Source organism: Vespa mandarinia, chromosome 4 (genome assembly GCF_050613455.1).
Source record: "Vespa mandarinia isolate Hongniang chromosome 4, ASM5061345v1, whole genome shotgun sequence".
Classification (NCBI taxonomy): domain Eukaryota; kingdom Metazoa; phylum Arthropoda; class Insecta; order Hymenoptera; family Vespidae; genus Vespa; species Vespa mandarinia.
In genome coordinates this window covers 8,877,501-8,902,500 of record NC_140813.1, presented here as the reverse complement: position 1 = coordinate 8,902,500, position 25,000 = coordinate 8,877,501, and the positions used below count along the sequence as shown (strand labels likewise).

General features: G+C 32.4%; 1 protein-coding gene across 6 annotated transcripts in view; it reads left to right on the top strand.

Annotated features, from left to right (window-relative positions):
• Nucleotides 1-25,000, top strand: part of nAChRa3 (nicotinic acetylcholine receptor alpha3 subunit) — a 100,782-nt gene that overhangs the window by 13,443 nt on the left and 62,339 nt on the right. For 5 of the 6 annotated variants that reach the window (XR_014982126.1, XR_014982128.1, XR_014982125.1 and 2 more), the window contains one exon: nt 12,512-12,564. The exons of the other annotated variant lie outside the window; for it this stretch is intronic. The gene's annotated coding sequence lies outside the window, so the exon portion shown is untranslated. The remainder of the gene's footprint in view (nt 1-12,511; nt 12,565-25,000) is intronic. 6 annotated transcript variants of the gene reach the window in all.

Genomic DNA, 25,000 nt, shown 5'->3' with positions numbered 1-25,000 from the left:
ATATATATATATATATATATATATTTTTTTTTTTTTTTCAAAGCACTTTTTTAATAATACTCTTTTCTAATGATTTGTGTTTTATTAATTAACTTAATAATTTTACGAGGAAAGAAAAATAGTATTGTTTTACCATCGATGACTTTCATAGCGCAAAGGATTACATTAAAATCTTTTTTTTAATACTTAAAAATACTTACACGTCGTTTTTAGTACATGCGAAAGGATTTATTCTTTATCGAGAGACGTCACTTATATGCATGAAATTTTTTAACAAAAATAAAAAATTCTTTCGATATCCATTGATGTCGAACCGCAACAAAAGTATTTTTCCCCAACAATGATCGATATTTCTTTGTAAGTTCTTAAAGCTTACAGTATTGTACGACACACCCTCGAGGAAGAATGTCGTACAATCTTTGAGTACAAAGGCTGTACGAGAAAATAGCCGTCATTTCCCATTTTATATACCAAATAATTTAGCAACAGCTTTCTTCGGTTTTTTCTTTCTCTCTTTTTTTTTTCTTTCACGAAATCATCCTCTTTATCTCTCTCTCTCTCTCTCTTTCTTTTTTTTTCTTTTCCTTTTACTCGATAAAATCCTATTATCTCTCGTGACGCATCTATTTCATGTAGAAGGTAAGATTTTGATCTCCGATCAAGAAAGAAAGAGATTGAGAGAGATAGAGTTAGGGACAAAGAGAGAGAGAGAGAGAAAGAGAGAGAGAGAGAGAGAAAGAAAAAGAGAGAGAGAGAGAGAGAGACAGACAGACAGAGAGAGAAAACGATTCTTACGTTCAAAATGGAAAAGAACATACGGGAAAATCCAAAAGAAAACGTGAAAAAAAGTCAATCCTCCGATAAGAAAGTAAACGAGTTTAAAAAACCAACCCCTTTTCCCTATCGATTCGTTTTACACCTCTCTCTCTCTCTCTCTTTCCCTCTCTCTGTTCCCTCTTATTTTGATGATAAGACCATACGCGTCTCTACTCTTTACGCTCTTTCTCATCTTTTTTTCATTGATAAAAATCAATGATTCGAGATATAATATTCTTTTTTCTTTCCCCTTGCACTTTCCTTGTCGCACACCGTTCGCGCATAAGAATATCGTTAAATCTCGTCAAATGGCTTCACGGAACGATCCCATGGATCGTAAGTTCGAACGTTACATTTTTTTTTCTTATAAAAACGAAGCCTTAAAAACGTTGACATTAACTTTATAAAGTTAATGTTATCTTTTTTTTTTTACAGTTTTTACGGTGATTAGATCTTTTTTTTTATTAGGTCCTCTCATTATAATCTCATTATAACATTTTGAATCTATGTTAATTATCTGATTATATTGAATATATTAAGAAAAAAAAAATGGAAACGTATGTTCTATCTATAACATTTAAAAATATTATCTAATTTATTTTTATGTAGTATTTTTGTTACGAAGATTAATTCTTATTATATTGAAATAATTAAGGAAAAAAAAAAAAAAAGAAAAAAAAAACAATTAAGCCTGTAACACTTAATATTTGCAGATGTAGTCTAATTTATTTTCGTTTGTGTTTTAATAATATATATTAGCCCTTATCTGTTAAAAGTCATTTCGAAGCTCTTTCTTTTTTTAAAGATATCATTTTGGGATTATACTAATGATTTTATTATATTGAATAAATTAAGAAAAAGAGAAAAAAGGAAGACATGAGAAAACATATGATCTTTAAAATTTTCGATCAATATTGTTTTACAACAATGCTGTAATAGATATTACAATTACAATTTTGTAATTGTAATTGATATTATAATTACAATTTTGATTTGTAATTTTGTTATAAAGATTAGCGCTTTTCTGTTAAATATTATTTTTAAACCAAGGGAAAAAAAATCCCCAACCTTAACTGTATCTATGTTCACAAAAATGTCGCTTTTCAGCGAATGTTCACGCATGAGTAACGTCAGCAGATATCTACATACGTATATACATGCGTATATACATGCGTACATACGTACATACATACATACGTTGGACGTCACTATCGAGTTGCGGCGACAATAGCGATGCCGGAATTGCTTCGCTCGGTTGGTCGAATACCGCGATGGGATAAAAAAATCCGTATATGTAGGAGACTAATAACAGTCCCTGTATGGTCGGATATTAATCAAATAAAGACGGCAATGCGATTTCGTTTTAGACCATGCGTATATAAAAAAAGAGGCAAGCCAGGTTTCATAGTCAGTTGTTTGAACATGTTGTCACATCCGTTAAAAGCTTCGGGGATGAGATATAAATCTGTAATCCTGGATGTACGAAGTGTTTTTTTCTTACTTTTTTTTTCTCTCCTTTATATCTTTCTTCCTTATTTTCTTTCTCTTTCTATTTTCAAATAGATTTATTTGAGGGTATTTGAGATCACGTGTCATCAAGATGATCATATCGCGATGTTACTTTTCATATAGAGTCACATATATCATATATCACATGCACGCATATGTATATAAATATAATAATAATAATATATATATATATATATATATATATATGTATATGTACATATATAATTACACACTTTGTTTGTATGTGTATCTACGAAGATATATACAAAGTTAGCGTTGTTGGTTCTCAAGTGGTATGCGGGACAGGCAGCTTGCATATATCTAGGTGCATTAGAGAACTTCCTGAAAGGAACCATAATAAATTATGCAACAAGAAGGTAGATCGTGATATTTGGTTCTACCTTTTCTTCCTTACCCTTTCTCCTTACCTAAATATTATAAGCACTTTCTCAGTTTCTTATTATTTTATTTCGTTATTTTTATTTTTCATTACTTTTTATTTCTTCTAAAATAAATAGGTAAATAGGATTTGTTATCGATAATCGGGAATAAGAGAAAACGAGAAAATCATTATTTTTTCTTCTTTCGAAGTACTCTGAATTATTCGTTTCATAAATTCGATTCTCCATGATGGGAAATAAATATTTGTTTTCTCTCTCTTTCTCTCTCTCTCTCTCTCTCTCTCTCTTTCTATCTTTCTCCTTCAGAATACCTGGAATTTCATAGCACGATTTTGAAACGCGATTTACATCGGACTCTTTGTGTACAGAGTTCCATCGTATAAAAAATGTAAAAGTTATATATATATCGCAGTCGATAAAAGAGATAGGAAGGGGGAGAGAGAGAGAGAGAGAGAGAGAGAGAGAGACAGAGAAAGAGAATGAAAGAGAAAGAGAGAGAGGGAGAGAAAGAGAAAGACAGAGAGAGAGAGAGAGAGAGAGAGAGAGACAGAGAAAGAGAATGAAAGAGAAAGAGAGAGAGGGAGAGAAAGAGAAAGACAGAGAGAGAGAGAGAGAGAGAGAGAGAGAGAGAGAGAGAGACAGAGAGATAGAGAAAAAGAGAAAGAGAAAATGAAAAAGAATGAGAGAGAATTGATGAGTTTTCGTTCATGTTGCTTTCGCGAACGATAAAAGCCGTTCTACTAGCAATGTTCGTATTTTACTCGATAATGTCGAAAGTTTAGAAAAAAATAAAAAAAAATGAAGAAGAAGAAAGAAAAGAAGCAAAATAAAAAGATCAAAACACAAAGTAAACAGAGGACGAAAATGTAGATCACAGGATAAACGATGTGCTACGAACTCGATTCAAAGTCCATTCTAGCCAAGTTGCTCTTCGTGATGATGATGGTTAAAAAAAAACAAGAAAAGGAAAAAGAAGCAAGGAACTTTAATCCCTAGTCATTCTTTTTATTGTTTTTTTCTTTTTCTTTTCTTTTCTTTTTTTTTTCTTTTTTTCTTTTTTGAAGCACGGTAAAAGATCCCCGAGAAGCATGAACGAGAGTGTATTTTCGGAGGTATAAAATCGCAAAAACACGATGAAGCGGGTTATGGCTGTCCGCGACGAGGTGCCGACAAGATGTAATTGCATAAAGCGATACAAGGGGGATGATAAAATTGTCTCCTATACTTTCGACATTGTTTCATCACTTTCTTCGCTCTCTCCCTCTCTTTCTCTCTCTCCCTCTCTTTTCTCTCTCTCTTTCATTCTCTCTGTCTGTCTGTCTCTCTCTCTCTCTCTCTTTCTCTCTCTCTCTCTCTCTCTCTCTCTCTCTCTCTCTCTGTTTTTCCGTGCCTTGACTTTCGGCTCGACTAATGCGAACGTCGTTCTCCGGGTGAACGCAATTAAGTATCCTAATTCTCTCTCCCTCTTACTCATTCATTCACTCACTCATTCTTCCTCCCTTTTTCTCTTTTTCTCTTTCTCTCGTGGGAATTACGTAAATTGTTCAAAGCTTTGACGTGATTTCGTCGTGGAAAGAGAAAGTCAGACAGAAAAAAAAGAAAAAAGAAAAAAAAGAAAAGAAAATAGTCCAAAAAATAAAATCTTTACTCCACATTCTCATTTTAGCATTTTAATAAATTTTGTGAAGATTAGCAATATATAAATAAAATAATAATAAGATTTTATTTGCATTTCATAATAAGGTTTTATCGTTACATGTTTAATATGTTAATTTTAATGAATTTTATTAAGCTCCTTTCGATAGCAACTAAAGAAAAGAAAAAGAAAAATGTTTCTCATTGAAAATAAATTTATAAAGAAATCATACGTCAAAACTTAATTAACGATCGAGTTAATCAACTATCGTCTATCGACTATGATAATTTGAGACTTAACAACGATGTGCCTTGTAATTACGTAACATGCGATTTCAATATGGAACGATCATTATAGTAATTCCTATAATTTATGATAAAGCCGTGTTATAACTTAAGTATTACTGTTCTTGGCCATGGGATATTAGTAATCGGTGTGCACGCTCTCTTAATATATTGGGAATTATGAACGATCGATAATAATTACATTAATGGCACTTTGAACGACAATATGGGATAAACTTTAAAAAAATATAAATATTAGGTAATTACAACGAACGAATTTACGGATAAAATACAGAATAAAAAAAAAAAAAACCAAGAAAAATCATTTCCGAAGTATTAAGAAGTTGCTTGTATTTTTTTTTTTTTTACAAGAGAATTGACAAAAAGTATCTTTGTATAAACATAAAAACAAAGACAGAGAGAGAGAGAGAGAGAGAGAGAGAGAGAGAGAGAGAGAAAGAGAGAGAAAAAGGGGAAAAGAGAATCGCATAACGAGTTATTTGAAGCGCGTTCGTTTACAGCGGTTAGTTTAGCGGAATACTCCTATCGGAAACCGCAGCTTGAAAATCGTTCGATTTAGCAATGCGGAAATCGGAATTAATACAGAACTACAGAGAGAGAGAGAGAGAGAGAGAGAGAGAGAGAGAGAGAGAGAGAGAGAGAGAGAGAGAGAGAGAGAGAGAGAGAGAGAGAGAGAGAGAGAGAGAGAGAGAGAGAGAGAGACAGAGAGAGAGAGAGAGAGAGACAGAGAGAGAGAGAGAGAGAGAGAGAGAGACATTTTTTGAATTTTCTTTCTTTCCTTTTTTCCCTTTTCTTTTCTTTTTTTTCTCTTTTGGTTTGTTTGTTTCATTGCTTCTTTGCTTGTTGTTTGTTTGTAAGGTCATTCTTCTTTTTCTTTTTCTTTCCTTTTGCTTTTAATTCTTCTTTTTATTCTCGTTTAATTGTCGGAGAACCGGTATCGGAGAGATTACAAAAGTACAGTAGGTACAAAGGAAGCCGAGAAGCGGCCGATATAGAGTAGCAGTCGACGGATACGTTATTTTGGGATAAAATTCTTTTACCTCGTTGGTTTTATACCGCCGCAGGCCATTTTAATAGTCTCTATTTTTTTTCCAACCCTCCTTCTCCCTCTTTCCCCTCCTACTCCCACGCTTTTTCTTAACGCTTCGCAGGATAGTAGGAATTCCGTTATTATATTATACTTTATTAATAATATCTAAGGGAGAACGTTATAAAAAGTTATACATCATCCTTCTATCTTTAAATTAATACAAAATGCACGTAACTTATAGATCGAAAAATTTGAATATTATTACCTTGGAAACTTTTCAAATTAGTTTTATTATTGTATTATATGTTATTGATGATAAGAACAGAACACACATTTTATCGTAGAAGAAAAATGAAACATATCGTCCCATTCTTTATAATTTACGATGAATACACAATCTGCACGTATCTATCTATCGATTGAGAAATTCGGATATTACACTGAAAAGATTTCAAATTATTTATGATTATATTCTATGTTATTAATAATTTCAAAGAAAGGACGTTATTATAGAAAAAAAGAAAAAGACATTTATCTTCTCACTCTTCTAATTTACGATGAATACAAATCGGACGTATTTATCGATTGAAAAATTCAATTGAACTATTACATTGGAAACTTTTTTCTTTTTTTATTATTGTATTACATCTTATTAATAATTTCAAAGGGTATTTTTTTTTATCGTAGAAGGAAAAAAGAAGAAAAGAGGAAATATATATTTTTTTCGTTCTTACGATTCATGATGAATATAAATTAACACGTAACTTATCAATCCATCGAACGAATATTTGAAAATAGATAAAACTTTGAGAAATTGTTTATTCTAATTGTCGAATAGGTCCAATGTTTTTGAGCCAATTGTAGAAAATTGTAAGTAGTATAAACAGCCGGTGAGATTTACTAAAGTTACAATGAATGCCTCGAAGTGCACCCTAGAGACAAGTAATAGAGAAGCTTAAAGCGTTTCAAGAGAATAAAGTCTCGCGTACCTTCTCATCTTCCTTGTCAACTCTCGTCTACAGTTTATCTGTTACAAGTGTTTCGAACACACCCTATATAACGTAAACGGACGACAAAGGAACTGAAAAAGTATAGGACGTGTGTCTACTTTTGTCATTTCATTTCATTTAAACGAAATTTTACATTTTCACTTGTTTATTTTTTCCCTTCTCCCTTCCCCCACTCTTCCCTTTATATATACGAAATATATGTGGATGTGAAGGTATAAAAATTTCAAACGCATCGTTTGTGAAACTTAGAAGGCAGGACTAGTTATATCTCCAACTGGTTGGTTGGTTACCAAGACCTCTGGTATTTAATATTTATTGGATTTTCTATTTTACACGCACGCACGAACGCCCACACACATACACATACACACACACGCGCGCACACACACACACGATTGAGCGATATGAGGATCGGGAGTCAAAGGAGAACATCCTGAAGCCTTTATCAATCTTTTCAATATCGAAAAGCCAGAGATAGAGATCAATTGAATACGGTTCTTGATCGTTCAACGATTTCATGAATTACTTTAGTCTTTTTTTTATTTTATATATATGTTTTTTTTTTGTATCTCCATAAACGTAGTAAATTGGACGTGACACCAGACGATTCGTTAATTTTATTCGTTCAATTTGCGTTTGGAATATCTACACACTCCTATCCACGGTCTTACTTTTAACGACCACCCACCAATTATATATGGACTTAATTTTTATTTTATCTTGATAAACGCTATAAATTGGACGTAATATTGGACGATTCGTTAATTTTATTCGTTTATTTATTTGTTAATTAAGAACGATTTATTTTTATTTTATCTCGATGGATACACAGTAAATTGGACGTAAACACTAGACGATTCGTTAATTTTATTCGTTCAAGTTTATGCTTTTAGTTTCTAAACGTTATTATACCTTATCTCATTCTTAACAACTACCAACCTTTAACACTTTGTTATACACAGTTTCAGGTGCACGTTCCTATCGAATAAACGTTTACTCAAATAGAAAGTCTTTCACTCAGACCGGATAAGACCGCAGTACGCAGTGTCTTCTTGGACTCGGAATTTACTAAAACTTTCGCCGTTTCTAGTTGAAGACATTAAAGTGAAGTTTCTCTGCCACTTCATATTAATTGCCCGCGAGTTTAGACGTCGCGCAACACCTGCGTCCGTACTGCTCGTGAAAAGTGTCTGCAACGACGACGAGCTTCAGTCGGTTATATGAGAGGAAGAAGAACAGAAAGAGAGAGAGAGAGAGAGAGAGAGAGAGAGAGAGAGAGAGAGAGAGAAAGAAAGAAAGAGAAAGATAGAGAAGCATTTCTCGGTGTAACATTAATGAGTTCGGTTAATTATACCGAGGACCGTGCAATTTTATTGCAAGAAGATGGCATGAGGCTGCCTGTTAAATTATTCATGCCGACGGTCATGGTGGTTAAAGCTTGTGAAATTTGTCTTTCTTCTATGTATTTACCAATGTGTGTGCTTGTATGTGTATGTCTGTGATAAAAAGAGAACTTTTCGAATGGTCGAATTAATTTTACAGTCTAATAATCCGTCACAGAGTTCTCGCTCGATTAATGTCGAGTTTCATCGGATATCATCTCCGAATGAGATATTCTTTTTTCTATCTTTTTTGCATTTCTTTTATCTTTTTTTCCTTCTCTCTCTCTCTTTCTCTCTCGCTCTGTTTTTTCTCGTTGATTTCAACGTCGTCCTATCAACGACTACTCTTATACGTACATGTATATGGATGTATGTAGGTAGATACGTACGTACGGACTGTAAATCGTTTATCTCGGAATGATCGATCTTTCGTCGCTTGTAATCGGTCATATCGGTTTTATCTGTCGAGTTTATCTTTCTCTCTCTCTCTCTCTCTCTCTCTCTCTCTCTCTTTCTCTCTCTTTCTCTCTCTCTCTCTTTTTTCCTCTCTTTCTCTCTCTTTCTTTCTTCTTTCTCTCTTTTATTTTCTTTTATGTCGTCGACGCTCTTACACACCGAGCACGATGTCAGTCGTCTTAAACGAGAGTAAAGAGGAAGAAGCAAAAGAAGGAAAAGGAAATGAAGAATGAATTATGAGCGACGTACGTTAGCCTCGCCAGGGATAGCAAAAAAATATAGCCGGTAAAAAGTCGAGTAACCGAGATGTGCAAATTTATTCTAACGTTCGTCTCACGGCTTTGTTTATTTTTTAACATTAACGAGAGCCATCAGTTTTAGCTGTTTCTTTTACGTAAAATTGACGTTCAAAGTAGATGCCGTACTTTGTTTCGTAAAAGAGTCTATTACTTAAGGCCTCGATTTTTTTAGTTTTTTTTTTCCTTCAGTGAAATACTCGTTAAAGCTCATATAATTTTTCTTTTTCCTTTCTATTTTCTTCTTTTTATATTTTTTATTTTTTGTAAATTTCATTTTTTTAGATTTATTTAACAGAATTTTTTTTCTACATTTCAATATTTGTTTTTAGAACAATTCAACACAATTTTAGAGTTCGCACTTCACTCAAGAAGAAAGAAAAAATGAAACATTTTTATTTATTTCCTTTTTTTTTTGTTTTTTTTTTTGTTTTTTTTTGTTTTTTTAATTGAAGTACGAAGTGGCCCTCGAAATTTTTATTCGTAATAAAATCGAGTGTTATGTTTGGACAAAAAGTAAAATTAAATAGAACTTATAACTTCTTTTACGTGTATTGATTTATTATACTTGTGATGTTTTGAGAAGGATATTTGAAATAAATTTGTATATAGTTTTAGAAAAAGGAAATATGTAAAAAAGTAAAATCTAGTGAGAGGAAGAGTGTGGTCATAAAAGAATAATGATAGACTCTTGGATATTATTCAAATTACAACAATAATTATAATAATACAATAGCAATAATATTAATAATAATTACAGTTACAATGATGATTTATATAGGTATCGCGTGTAGAATGAAAGTAGGATGGAGGAATGTAACGTCAAAAAATTATTGATTTCTTTATAATTTGCAAATGACTCGATCTTTCTTTTAAACGAAGATAAACGAAGAATAAAGAAAGAAAAGAGAAAAGCACATGCACACACATACAGGCAGATAGACAAAAAAAAGAAGGAATCATCAGAGTCATTCGGTCGAATGTAATTCCGATCAGTTGGTACGGATCAACACGCGATTCTCACGAATCACGATAGTTGAATCCAGTGAAACGTATGCGCAAGAGAAATCGATAAATTCAGCCAGATAATATTCAGAACTGGAGCGTGTTTGTGCTAACCCATCGCTCGTGTGTCTTCTACTTTGCGCATGCAATACACGCGCTACATACGAAACCGTATTTGAAAGCTCCTGTTTGAATCGAGACATTTGTAAAGAATGCAAGAGAGTTTCGCTGTACGGAACTTTCCGTTTTTGCATGAGATGTAAAGCTAAATGAAAAATATCGATTTTCTGTGGGTTTTGCGTTTTCGGTATCTTCTCGAATCTCTGAGAATCGTTGAGAATGCTGCTACTTCTAAAGCGTCAGCACCGTTTTACATTCAGCAACCACTTCGAAATATCTTCTTCAGGGGGTATTTTGTTTTTTTTTATTTTATTTTTTATTTTATTTTATTTTATTTTATTTTATTTCATTTTTTTATTTTATTCATTTTCTTTTTTATTAGTCCTTATAAATTTCGAGAATCATCAAATCTTCACGGATATTTTCTTTAATAGAATTTTAACAAAAAAAAAAAAGAAAAAAATAATCTATCTCACCTTTCAATATATTTTTATAAAAATTTTTACGTTCTATTCTTTTTTGGACTGAGTAGGGAAAGTTTTGTTTTCTTTATTTTCTCTTATTTGATGAAAAAAAAAAAAAAAGAAGAAAAAAGGAATCGTTAATATTAGATGCACTCATCTTTAAGTATATTCCATATGTCTAATTTAAGTATACCATTGCAAATTGATGAAAAAAAAAAAATTTGATGAAAAAAAAAAAAAAGAAGAAAAAAGGAATCGTTACTATTAGATGCACTCATCTTTAAGTATATTCCATATGTCTAATTTAAATATACCATTGCAAATGGAATCGCTTAAATATTAATGCATCCACGTCTGGCTAAAAGCGTAGCAATACTACTCGCGATATAGCTTACAGCATAAATGCACGTAAGTCTGACTGAAAACGTAGCATCATTACTTTCATCATTTAATCTTATATATATATATGTCTGATTAAAAACATAGTATTATTACTTCGATCACTTAATCTTTTATCTATGTATATGTCCGATTGAAGACGTGAACATCTATGTATGCATCTAATCATACTTTACTGTGATTGTCTAATCATATATGTATAAATGTCTGACTGAGAATGTAGTATTACTACTGGAATTCTTTGATCATATACATTTGTATCAGACTAAAAACATGATTTTATTACTGTGTTTTCTCTCTCTATCTCTTTCTCTCTCTTTCTCTCTCATTCTCTCTCTCTCTCTCTCTCTCTCTCTCTCACTCTCTTATACACGTACATTTACATACATTTCCTTTGACTTTTATTAAAAGTATGTTGAGAAACGTTGATTTATTACACGTTGACGATCTCTCAGCATAAATTGAGTAGAAATGTTACCTGCGAGACCTAAATCCGTGTTTCGAAAAAATTAAAATCACAAGATTTAAGAAATTTTTAGTTAGAAATTTTTATTAAAATAATATCGTTGTTACTATGCACCAGAGTATAATATACAATTTGATAGTTAACGAAAATTCTGAAAATAAAAAATAATTGGGCGTATGTGTATGATATGTGTGTGTGTGTGTTTTTATTACGAGACAAGCAGACATTGTAGATTTGACGAACAGTTAAAAGAAATGTAAAAAAAAACTACTCGTTCTGAAACGCTACAATTTTGCCTAAATTGTTTCGATGAATATCATAAAAGATAACTGTAATATTATACATATTTTTTTTTTTTTCGTATAAATTATTTATTAATTAATAAAGTATTTATTAATATTTATTAAATTATTAATAATTACTATATTATTAAATTATTAATAAATACTATAGATATGTTCTTTTGTGTATTGTTACTATCAAATATCTTTGTTATTATTAAAAACTCTTGTAAATTATTATGAAAGGTCTAAAGCTAATTAGATAAAGAAAACTGTCGGCCATAATGTCTTAGTTGACTTATTCATCGCTCATATATTGGTGACATTACTAATTAAAATACTAATCGCTTATGAAAATTTTTTAACTTTTTGAAATGTACAATATTGACGATACGGTCTTATAAAAGAAAAAAAAAGACAAGAAAGATTCGTCTTCGTTGGCATTGGAACATATCTTGATTTATATGTTCTTAAAACGTTGTTTACTACCTCATGATAATGCTCCTACAGCGTTACGATCACAATTTCATCAACCATTATCCTTCGTACGTAATATATCCTTCAAGGTATACCTCTTTATTAAGTACGAGACGTGAAAACGCATATCTGTGCGTCTCGAGTTCGTGATTCCTTTCATTACGTCCATTTTAGTCATATTATCATCTTTTTTCTTTCTATTCTTTTATCGTTTCACAGGCTCATTAACGTAAAGAATTTTAATGATTTTAATGTTCTCCATTTGTTCCTGTCCTATAAATATCATGATATCGATAATCTGATCGAAATATTAATTTATAAATAATTTGCAAATTATTTTGCAAATAGATAAATCGTATAAAAAATAATTCGTAATTTCTTTAAAATTTTATAATAAATTTTTCTTTGAGGTACACGTAGACATATTTTTTTTTCATTTTTGTCGTTTTTTTTTTCAGGTAACCGTCCACTCACGACATTTTCGAACGTTCTCGCGGCAACACGGCTTAAGGTAAGAGATTTTTTCCTCCCATAGCTAATTTCATAAGGGTCTTATACACAGGTGAAACTTATACACAGGTAAAGTGTCGAAGTAAACTAACATGAAACTTGCCTTTACGAGAAAACTGGTCTCATCGTATTACAGTCTTGTAGTACATACCTATAGTAGTCTCATAGTACCTACAACTTTTCTTTTCTATAGCGTACTCTTTCGAAGAACTAATGAAAAAATGTGTTCACTTCTAAACTGTCAGCACTTCTTCTTCTACTTGTTTTCTTGTTCTAAAGACATATTTTTAGTGGGAGGAGCGAGGATAGGGTGGCGAAGGGGGAAAAAAAAAGAAAAAGAAAAAAGAAAAGAAAAATGCAGAGAAATAGTTTTAGAAAGATGCCGCATACAGGCGATTGATTTTTTTTTTTTTTTTTTTTTAAATCAAGACGTTACAAAAGATAAAAATAAATTTTAAAAGATTTGAATTAATATTGATGCATATATAAAACTCGTAAGAAAAAAAAGAAAGGAAAATTTGTAATCGAAACGATCGAGATTTAGTTAAAAAAAAAAGAATATACATATGTTACCCGTTACTGTCCATAGCCATTTTTCGAAAGGATTCTGGTGAACGAGAACACCGATGAAATATATTACTCAGGTAATCGTTCGATTCGCTCGAGAACGATTATTTCGATCGTTATTCGCATAAAACTCACATTCTCGGAGACACCTACGGGCAGTCATAATATAATCGTATCGGATGCGCTAGCTCGAGACAAATTTTACAGACACGTGTACGTATCGAACGTAGTAGTATCTAGTATATTCTTTGAGATAACGAGAAAGAGAGAGAGAGAGAGAGAGAGAGAGAGAGAGAGAAAGAGAGAAAGGAACAGAAAAATCGGAATGAGGAAAGGAAATTGCTCGAACAAATTGAAAAACGGCGCTTTCTCCATTAGGCCAAACGAGCAAGCCGCGATTTTACGAGCCGACAGAAAATTATACTTTCAAAGTGCCTCGCGAGCTCGCAACGGCCCGTTCAAGACTACAAATTCCGATTCTTTTCTTCCTTGAAAGCCGCGAAAAAAAAATGAAAAAGAAAAAAAAAAGAAAGGAAAAAACGGAGGAGACCTATCTTCTTCTTCTTCTTCTTCTTCTTCTTCTTCTTCTTCTTCTTCTTCTTCTTCTTCTTCTTCTTCTCGAGAAACCAACGCTCTTTAACTTTACCGATCTAATTGCCGTAGAACTTTTACTCTAAGGTTTCGATTGGAATTTCGTCGACGCGTCGAATGTTTCGACCTGGAGGGATTAAGTTTCAAATGAATTCTTTTTTTTTTCCTCTCCTCTCAAACACCCTTTCAAATTTATAAGTTTGTACGTGCTTAATCCCGCACAAATACTTTTATGTATAACCGAAAAGTTTCATCCGCTTAAAGTATAATTATTTATACAAGAATGAGATATTTTATTAAAAAAAGAATTCAAAAATTTTTATCATTATTAAAATATTTTAAAATGAGTGTAAGGGGAGGAGTATAAACAAAGAGAAGTTTTTGATATTGATAATGATCAAATGAGAATTAAATTGTTTTTAAATATTAATAAATTGGTTATATAAAATGTTTTTATTTTTTATTTTTTATATATTTATTTATTTATTTTTTTTTCTTTTCACATAAAAAATGGGCATAACTTTTTCACAGATTTATCATCGTCAGTCGAATGATCGATGACTTCTCAAGACTTTTTAAAGTGTTAAGAAAAGTATCTAATATTATTATTTTTACGAAATTGATCTGGCTAGTCTAACTAAACACGTTCATTTAAACAGACGATACAAAATCACTTCTTTGTTTCGGCACGTGTCTCGTATAATTGCTTCGTATTTGGAAATTCGATGATCATTAAATGGTCTCTAATGGATTACTATCGGATTCTATGCTTATCATCATCATTATCGGCACGATTATTGTTATTGTTTCAATCGGAACTTTCTCATCGAATTTTATCGATTGATTGTATGAATCGTGAACATATTATCAATCATGAATCGATACATTTACATCTTCAAATCTTTATCCCTGTAACATTTCAATATTATCATTATTAAAAAAATAAAGACTTTAATCTTTTAATCAGTTAAAGGTTCGTCTGTTATACGATAACTTCAGTAATTTCGTACCTAAAACTTAAAGAATTATAGATAGGAGTTTGAAAATTTATGTCGTCTTGGGATTAACATATGTTGGAAGCTAGTAGCAGTTGCTCATTCATACTCACCGTATTTAGTATTTCTCTCTCTCTCTCTCTCTCTCCCTCCCACTATGAAATAGAAAATTTTCTGTGCATTCGATATTACGGTTAGGCCGTAAGGTTGGTAAATTTAAGCGGAGGGAACGGTAACTGCAGTTTCAACTTTAATGGAACTCGTCAGATAGGTCTGACGAGCTTTCCACCATAGAAGAGAAGTGAAGAGAAGATGACGATAGTAATAGTAGTAGTAGTAGTAATAGTAATACTACTACTAGTAGTAGTAGTACTAGTAGTACTAGTACTAGTAGTACTAGTACTAGTAGTACTAGTACTAGTAGTAGTAGTACTAGTAGTAGTAGTGATGATGGTGGTAGTGGTTGTGGTGATGATAGTAGTAGTGGTAGTAGGGGTGTTACATAGGGTGGACCGACAACGGCCTATTTTCCGTATTTTCACTCTCGTCCTCGTCCAGCTCGCCGCTTTTGTTGCTCCCTTTTCATCGCCCCAGTCGTGGATTCAGGTCAGCTCCGGTCGTTGCTTTTACAGCAGCACTAGCATCACCAGAGCGCCAGTAACAGCAGTGAGGTAATACTGACTCCTCCCTCTTCTCACTCTCTTCTCACCCTCTTCTCATTCTCTCCCACCGTCTCCTTCTTTACTAACTCAAACTGGAGTTTCAACATCGTAAACCAACGTATCAACCTTCGTATGTACGTACAACATCGTAGGCTTGGCCAGTTCATTCGCGAAAATTACAGGAAACGCGCTACTTCGGTTCGGCTAATTGTCATTAACGTGTTATACATCGATAAGTTATCGATCTTTGTACTCATTTCATCCGTCTACTTCAATGTTAATCTCTTCTCTCTTTCTCTCCCCCCCTCTCTCTCTCTCTCCCTCTGTTTTCTTTTTTTTTCCTTTTTTATCTTCATCTATATAGGTATTTTTTTTCTTGGTTATTTTTCATTTTTTCTTTCTCCTTTTTCTCTTTTTTTTTTATATATATAATTTATCGTTCGTTCGTCATTACGATTTATATTTTATATATCATATGTAAGTTATTGATCTTTATCATCACTTCATTCGTGTATTTTTATTTTAATATCTTTTTTATTTTTATACATTCTCCCTCTCTCGCTCTCTCTCCCTCCTTTTCTCTCTTTCAGTATTATTTTTTATTAAATTTTTTTTATTTATTTATTACTTATCATCGTGATCTACGTTTCGTTTTAATACAGATTTTCTCTCTTCTTTTATTTTTCTTTATAAAGAATATTAGGAGCATCAGGTCACGAAAGAGTCCGTTTTAATTATTCCGTTTTGGCTTAAAATTTCTTATATCGTTATTCCTTTTTTCGCTTTCTTTAGACGGACGTGAACGAGATCATAATTTTGGCAAATATATTCGATTCACTCACACACGTTTATTCGCCGGCTTATACGAGTTTTCCAATATAAACGGAGAATGTCACGTAACTGGATAAGAAGAGAGAGAGAGAGAGAGAGGGAAAGAGAGAGAGAGAGAGAGAGAGAGAGAGAGAGAGAGAGAGAGAGAGAGAGAAAGAAAGGAAAGGACGATTAACAGATCGATTCAACGTTTAAAGTCCGAGAGCTTTAAACCCGGTCAGCCATTTGACGATTTAAAAGATCGAGGACTTAGAGAGCTAGCCGTAAGAAAATCTCGAGCTTTTCTTGTGATTATAAACGCAACGAAGGTTTCGAAGCTTTTACGTTAAGTCAAAAGAAATGACGAAAAGAGAGAGAGAGAGGGGGGGGAGAAGAGAAAGTAGTAGTAAAAGAAAACATGAAAAAATAACTCACGATGAGAAGGATACAAGTCGATATTCTCTCTCTTTCCTTCTATTTTTCTCTCTCTCTCTCTCTCTCTCTATTTATCTCTCTCTATCTCTTTTTTGCTCTTTCTCTTTCTTTTTATCGTTTTTTGAAGGCAAGAGGACCGATGTAGGAATATTTCGAATCGGCGTGCCGATGTAACAACGGTTGGTGATTTTAGCGACATGCATGGAATGTTTCAAAGCGGAAACTAACGAGCCTCCTCTCTCGATGATCACTTCTCTTTTACAGTTTCATCGATCGCTTTTGGTTCTATTTTTTTCTTTTTCTCTTTTTTCCTTCTCTTTCTATCCATCTCTTAGTGCTCTTTATAAAACGCTTACAACTCTGTGTATCCATATTTTAACGATAGCTATTATTCTACGTATGTATATAGATCGATTTGATTTGTTAAATATATCGAAAGGTTAATCAATAGCTTTAAAATTAGATTTATGAAACCCTTGTGTCAAATTTGACACATTTCGAATTTTATTCTCAAACTTACGTCATAAATATTATTTTATTAACAAAATTTGTTAAAGAAGTCATAAATATTATTTTGTTAACAATTTATATTAATTTTGATTGATTTAACGATATGAAGTAATGTTATATGTATAATGAAAGAAAAAATAAAAATGAACAACATTTTAATTAGAACTGTTACTACCCGCGACTCGTTATGTCGGATATCCGGGTACTCGGTAAAATACCTAGGTAAATAAAAAATATCCGGGTATGTTTTATAAGAGTAGATAATCTATCCGGATGTTAACCGGATATTTACAATGTTTCCGATAATCCATATTTTTTCTTTTAAATAACAAAACTATGAAACAATTAATTATTTTACGATTAGATATATTTATTTTAGTATAAAAATACGAATAAATCAATATTCTCAGGTAATAGACAGTTAACTTGGTTTTAAACTAAAAATATTTTCAAGCATTTATAATCAAGTAAAGTGAATTCAACCAAGTAAAGTGAATGCTATGATCCTTAATAAAATATATCTGAAAATTTATCAGATTTTTATTATTAATTTGTCCGAATATCTTTACTTGAATATTCGGATACCCGGAATAACCGGTCTTTGTCAATATTTGACCTAATTTTTTATTTTCTTTTTATTTTCTAAACTTTTATTTTCTTTTTTGTTTTACTCTTTCGAACATCGAATATCATAGTATTTATAGTAGTAGTTTTCTTTTATTGTTAGAGAATGATGTATGTATTTAGCGATTGCTCATCTATGTATATATGTATATATATATATATATATATATTATTATTATTATTACATGTTTCAAGCGTTAAACGTACACGTTGAAATGTCTATAAAATCTTTACGATTACATCTGTTTCGTTTCTAATCTCGTTAGATAAAACAAAAAGTATAAAAAAAGGTTTGATCCTTCGCAACATATATTTATATCGAATTTATTTGATGATAAATAATATATTGTATCGTATTTACACTTCATTATATTTTAATTCTTCGCTGTACCAATATTAATTTGATCAATGAAGAATATTATTAATCATGACGTTGATATAATTTTAACATTAATTTTATTTACGTGACATCGTTATGATCGGAGAAAAGTTATATTATAAAAGTTTATTTTATATTTTCTTATAAAAAAAAGATAATTACAGACGATAATATATTATATACCTATGACGTTCTATGTCGTTTGCAATTAAAACTAGGGGGAAATAATAAAATGCAGATCCATGCTCTCGAACTTCAAATGTTCCTTTAAAGATGAGATTAAAGGAACGTCTTTTCGAGTTTGAGCAAGCTCGACGGTATTTTGCATGCCCATAAAATATTCTGTCCACGGGTAACAGTTACGCGACGGGAAAAGCGAAGGGATTTAATGAAATCTAATGAAAGAAGGCGTTTGGTATTACGTCAGCGTAGGTTCGATCGTTGAGGAAACTGAGCCGCCAGTAGTGCCGACAGTATTATAGTACATTGAAATTTCCTAGACTACGAGAAATTTCAGCACGGTAAATTGGTTCAATTCGAATGTTCTTGCAAATCCATAGGGGAACTATGTATTTTTAGGAAAAAGATATTTCCAATATATATATATATATAAAATGATTTCATTAATTTTGTTAGGAAGATCTAATAATAAATTTATTACGATCATTTACGATATAATTTATCCTTTTTAAATGGAAAAACTTGATTAATTTCGAGTTTCGATGTCATTAAGTAAAATAACATGTAGGTGTTGTATAAAAAATTCGAGGTAAGAGTTCTTCGAAGTTAACACGTAGGAGTCCACTTTTCTGTCATCGTCTCAAGGCACGTAATCGCGAAATCAATTATCAAGCTCCTACCGAGACTCGACAATACACATATGGACGTGAACCGATCGATGAGGAATCTCGATTGATCTCGAGAGCTGGAGCATCATCAAGATTTTCAAGAACCTATCGTACATGGATGCTAGGCCTCATTTGTCTTCTCTCTCTCTCTCTCTCTCTCTCTCTCTCTCTCTTTCTCTCTCTCTCTCTCTCTCTTCCTCTCTCTCTCTCTCTCTCTCTCTCTCTCTCTTTCTCGTTTTCCTACTTTCTTACTTTAAGAGAATATTTCGTCGCATAAATTATGAGAAAATTATATTCTCCTGATGCAAGAAGTTCCTCTTTGACCTGATGAAGCAAGAAACATCTTGGTTCGGTTCTCGCGTTTAGTTAGAATGGATTTTGCTTAACGATGATAGACTGAACAAGTTAAAGTGACAGAGTGAACAAGAGAGAATACGAAAGAGAGAGAGAGAGAGAGAGAGAGAGAGAGAGAGAGAGAGAGACAAAGAGATAGAAATGACAGATAGAAGGTTTGGGCCAGTTTGAAGCAGGAGACAGCTCTATCTTTGCCGCAAAATCGAGCCGTTTGAGGGTCTCCATTTCGTTGGAGTCCCTCAGGCAAAGCCACATAATGACCGGCCGGCGTTACACGCGTTAGAACAACCGACATTAACGGAGACAGAGCTAACCAGCTTTGAAACGTATTAACCCACATTCTCCTCGGCTTCTCTCCTAATTTCCTTCCCCTTCTCTATTTCTTTTAGTTGCAATATTTCTAGAATTTATTTTTTAACGATTGAAATGATTGACGTTCACGTCACACTCGACTTTTATCGTAGAACGCACGAAAGCAGTTTAAAGTCTTTTCGATGTCAATGATTTATTATTCCGCTTTGTTGTTGTAGTAACATTTTTCTCGAATACAAATACCGAATATCTAATTCGTTAATTACAATTAGACGTGTTGTAAAATTTTTTGAAATAGAACGACGAGTTGTTTCTATCAGTTTTCATTACTATAAAAGGGCAGTATATAAATCGAGATTTCAGAAGGGAAGGATTCTCGTTTTTTGTTGCTTTTATAAATTTACATACGTACACGAAACAGAAAATTTTTTAATAAATTACGAAAAGTATTTACTGTAATTAATAATTAATTTGTTTATTGCTCGATTAATTTTTTTAGTCGCCTAAAATATAGACAATTCTTTATACATTGTCGATGAAAGGCAAGATATTTTTTATGCTCCTTATAATAGGCAATATATTATATATAATTGTAATACTTTTTATCTATCATGCGAGGTTTGAAAAAGTTTCTTACTGATAGATGGCGTTCGCAAGCAACATTATCGACATAGTAGGAAGTATTGCCTATCTTCAAGCGCAATTTTTATAATCCCATAAATGATTTATTCAATATTTCAATTAATTTTTTTAGATATTTATACATCAAACTCTCTCGTTATTTTTACGGGATATTTAAATTTTTTAAATGAAATTCTCGACGTCGGGTTTATTAGCTTTTCAATGAAAACCAAAAGGCGTCATTTTTTTTTCCCCCTTATATATATATATATATATATATATATATATATATATATATATATATAATTATTTTTTTTTTCTTATCGCCACGAACTGAAAATGCAGGAAAGCCTGTGAACTATGTTGCACCGTTAGCTGTGTAGTTCTCGCACTTAGGCGCGCATTTATGGGACTCGTGCAACCACGTCGTTTCACTCGACTAATTTCAAACGAATTTTCATAAAGCATACGAGAATGGCTGGCAGAGCAACGCCGCAGGAAACGTGAGAATAAGTTGCGAAGAGGGGAGAGCGCGAAAAAAAAATGGTAAAAGAAGAGGAGGACCTGTGGTTGCGCGAAGGAGTGGCAGTGATGGTTGAAGAGGAGAGATAGAGAGACAAGGGAGACAAACTTTTCTATCTATCGCGAAAACTTCGAAGAGCTGAATTATCTTTCTCCTTTCATCGCTCTTTTCCCTTTTCTCTCGACGTTAAATAATTCGAAAACGAAGAGACAAATGCCTTCATTTTTCCCATTGACACTTTTAAAATATATTTCAATATTATACATGTCGGATATATAATAACTTAAAAAAAAAATTTAATAAATATAGGAACATAATTTATAACATATTTTTATTAACTTGTATTACCATTAATATTACTGTTGTATATTTCTTATCCTATGTCATTCTGAACATATTTGGTTATCTTTATTAGTCATTTATACCTAGATTTACCACTAGTTATTTATAATGAAAAATTAATCGAACATCTTCAATTCGTTTTTATAATGTCTTTTCTCGAATTTTTATTTAAACGAATTAATCTACTTTTTTTTTAAGGAAAAAGTGATAAGAAAATACTTATAAGAAAATTATTAACTTCTTGCGACAAAATTTTCTTCCGTTGATCTCATATTTCAATCGATCATTATTCATATAACGTTTTTAAAACTCGTTCACATTACTCGCGACTATCATACTTGTTTTTGCGACTATCGAATTGTTTAGAGAATTGGACGATATCACGGTATCAGATCGTAGCTTCTTTTTTTTTTTCTTTTTTTAACGTCTGATCGACGAACACGAAGCGGAAATAATTCGTCGATTGTGAAAACAAATAGCAGTTAGTTTCGGCACCTGACGCCTACTACTCGCCGATACGTTCTGTCCTCTTTTGTTATCGACTTTTCTTGCATGTTGTGCGAAAGAGAAAGAGAAATAGAATGGGAGTAGAAAGAGAGAAACAAAGAGAGAGAAAGAGAGAAAGAAAAAGGAAGAAATAAAGAAAGAGGAAGCGTCCATATAATTTACGTCCCTAGCTAGACTAAACTCGCGTGTCTGTTGGTAGAGGGAGGAAGCTAAAGAGAGACAACCCTATATATCTTTGAGAGAAAACGAATGGTACACGCACTCCGTTGAACAAAGTTCTTTTTTCTCATGAGAACGAGGAGAAGTATCGATGTCGTTGAGGCCATTGACTTGTCCAAACAATTATCGGTAAAATATACATGCTTTAATTTTATCGACACTTCTTTTTCTTACCTCTCTCTTTTATTTCTTCTTTTTCTTTTTCGTCTTCAGTATTCTTTCTTTCTTTCTTTTTTTTTCTTTTTTTTTTCTTTTTTTTTTTTTTACAGAAAAAATGTTATTGTATCGAATTGGAATTATCATTGATACGTTCAATTCGTTTCGAGATGAGATTTTTGTTATTTTCTATTCCATCTACTTGATTCCTTTTTTACTTTTATTATTATTTGTTTTTTTTTCCTTTTCTGCGTTTTTCTTTTTCTTTCTCCGATATCACAGGAAGAATATTATTACAATTGTAATGTCAGTGAATTTTTATTTTCGAACGAGGACGACGAGAACGATGAAATTACAGGACGAACGTGCGTCCTCTTTTTTCGAATCCCGAGGGCATTTTCATGAGGATTTAGATGAACGAAGAGAACGAAAGATACACACACACACACATACATACAAGCATATATATATATATCTATATGTCGAAAGATCTTTTTACTGTGGTAAAGAATGAAATAAAATACAAAAAAAAAAATAAAGAGAGAGAGAGAGAGAGAGGAGGGAAAAATAAAAAAGATGACAACAAAAAGAAAGAAAAGACCGAGCACAGAAATGGCTACTAGGTGGACATTGCAGTTGTCAGCATCCGGCTCGTTGTTGTGAAATCCACGTTTTAACCGAGGCGTTTAATTAAGAGTACTATCTTAACGCGGTGAACGGCCGCGTATTTTTTCCTTCTTCTGTATGACAGCTACCAACATGCATTTCGATTTCAACGTTTGTTCTCAAAGCTAAATTCCCTTTCTCCTCACTTTCTTCGTTCTCGAAAAGTCAAGAGGAAAATCAAGTGGACGGGTATGTACAATCCTTGTGGATGTGATCAACGAGCGACGAATACGTTTGATAACTCATTTTACCCATTTGTATCTTTTTCTTTCTCTTTCTTTTTCTTTCTTTTTTTTTTCTTTTTCCTTTTTTGAATGTAAAAAAAAAAGGAAGAAAGAAAACGGAAGAGGAACAACCGAATTTACGTTATATCCATGATACAGAAAATTTTAGGGGAAAATTGTTTGTTTTTCTAAATAAAAAAAGAAAAAAAAAAAAAAAGAAAAGAATTTCTTTCTTTCATTCCGAAGAATGAAAAATAAATGTTATATATTAAATCGCATTAAACTTTGTCGTTGTACTTAGAAACATTTTGTGATCCTTGAATTTCGTCTATGAACAGTCCTTTTCGACTTTGAAAGAGCAGGATTAATCGCTTGCCAGGCACATCCAACTCGTTTCTCGAAAAACCGATGACGTCCCTGAGAGAGAGAGAGAAAGTGAGAGAAAAGAATAATTCTTTTCTTATATTTTTTTTTGTTTCTCCCTTTTTCCCTTTTTCTTCTTCTTCTTCTTCCTCTCTTTTCCGGTTTTCTTCTCGAACGAATTCTCTTTTTCGTTCTTTATCTGTGATATGTACTAATTCAAGAGAGGCATCGTCGTCGCATTTTTACGAAAAATTAAAATTAATGCTCTTTCTTTTTCTTTCTCCCTCTCTCTCTCTCTCTCTCTCTCTCTCTCTCTCTCTCTCTCTCTCTCTTTCTCTCTCTCTCTCTCATTTCGTGGTTTTTACTATAATTTCTTTCTTTCATTTTCTCATATTTAAAAAAAAAGATATCTTTGTTAGACACACGAATTGAAATTCTCGAATAGGTGAAGCTCGATGATACGCTTGTACAATTAAAGCGATCCATTTCGGTCGGCTCTTCGGGAGTATTTGCACGGTCAATATATGTATACTCCCTCCGTTGAAATAATATTTAACGGTTGGAATAATACAGAACGGATAAATGAATGGATGAACCATTTTCGTATGTGTACATATGCATGTGTCATATAGATATCAAATAGGAAACTATGTAACATAAACTTTATTATAATCTAAAGTAAACTTGTACATGATGTATATACAAATATACTTATATACATACATATGTGTGTTCGTATGTGTGTGTGTATGTGTCTGTATCTATTATATTTACACACTTACTTATTTACAGATTCTATACAGATTATGTGTAATTGATCAATATTAAATTACATTATTCGGATTAATTTGATTAACGGGTTTCATCATATTGTAATGAGATTTATCATACGTTAATATGTATGTATTTTAAGTACTTACATGTTACTCGTATATACTTACATATTTATACACACACACACACACACACACACACACACACATGCACACACGCACGTGTGTATGTATACACATATTTTAATAGACGAACGTTGACAAATTTTCCAACGATTCCGAACGGTGTTCCGAGCACCTACGGGATCCTCAAGTAAATTTGCGCGTGCGCCTAACGTCGCGATTCGTGATCCCTTCGATTATGTCAATAACGCCGAGAGACCTCCTGGTCTCATGCCACCTCTGAAATCCTTCCCTTGTTACGTACTATCGATATTATGGGAAGATGGTCGATTAGAAGGCATGGATTATCTCACTCGAGTTGACGATAATGAGCCAAGAAAATAGAAGGGGGAGTGGCCTTACTTCTATTCGATCTAACAAGACGTATTATATCGTGCTGAACTATCTCTCTAAGGTGGTCAGAAGTTCGTTTTGTTATACAAGAGTGCCTGGGAAACTCGTGTTTGCTTGCTCTGACGAGAGTAATTTGCGTGTTTGCGATAAAAGGGTCCAATGGATGCTACTATGGTCTATAGATTATCTCTGTGTACTTAAGTGAAGCAGATTCGTTTTCGACTACACGATAAAAACACGCTATCACTATGTTTTCTTAAATTTCTCCAAAGAAAAATACTTTTTCTTTTCTCTTAATTTTTTCTGTTTTTTTTTCTATGATCTAACAAGTGATCTGAAATCGCGAGAAGTATTGTTAAGAATAAAAATCATGTTTTCTCGTTGATATTTATTCATAATGATTAACGTATACATTCTGTGTGAATAAATCTTAATAATTT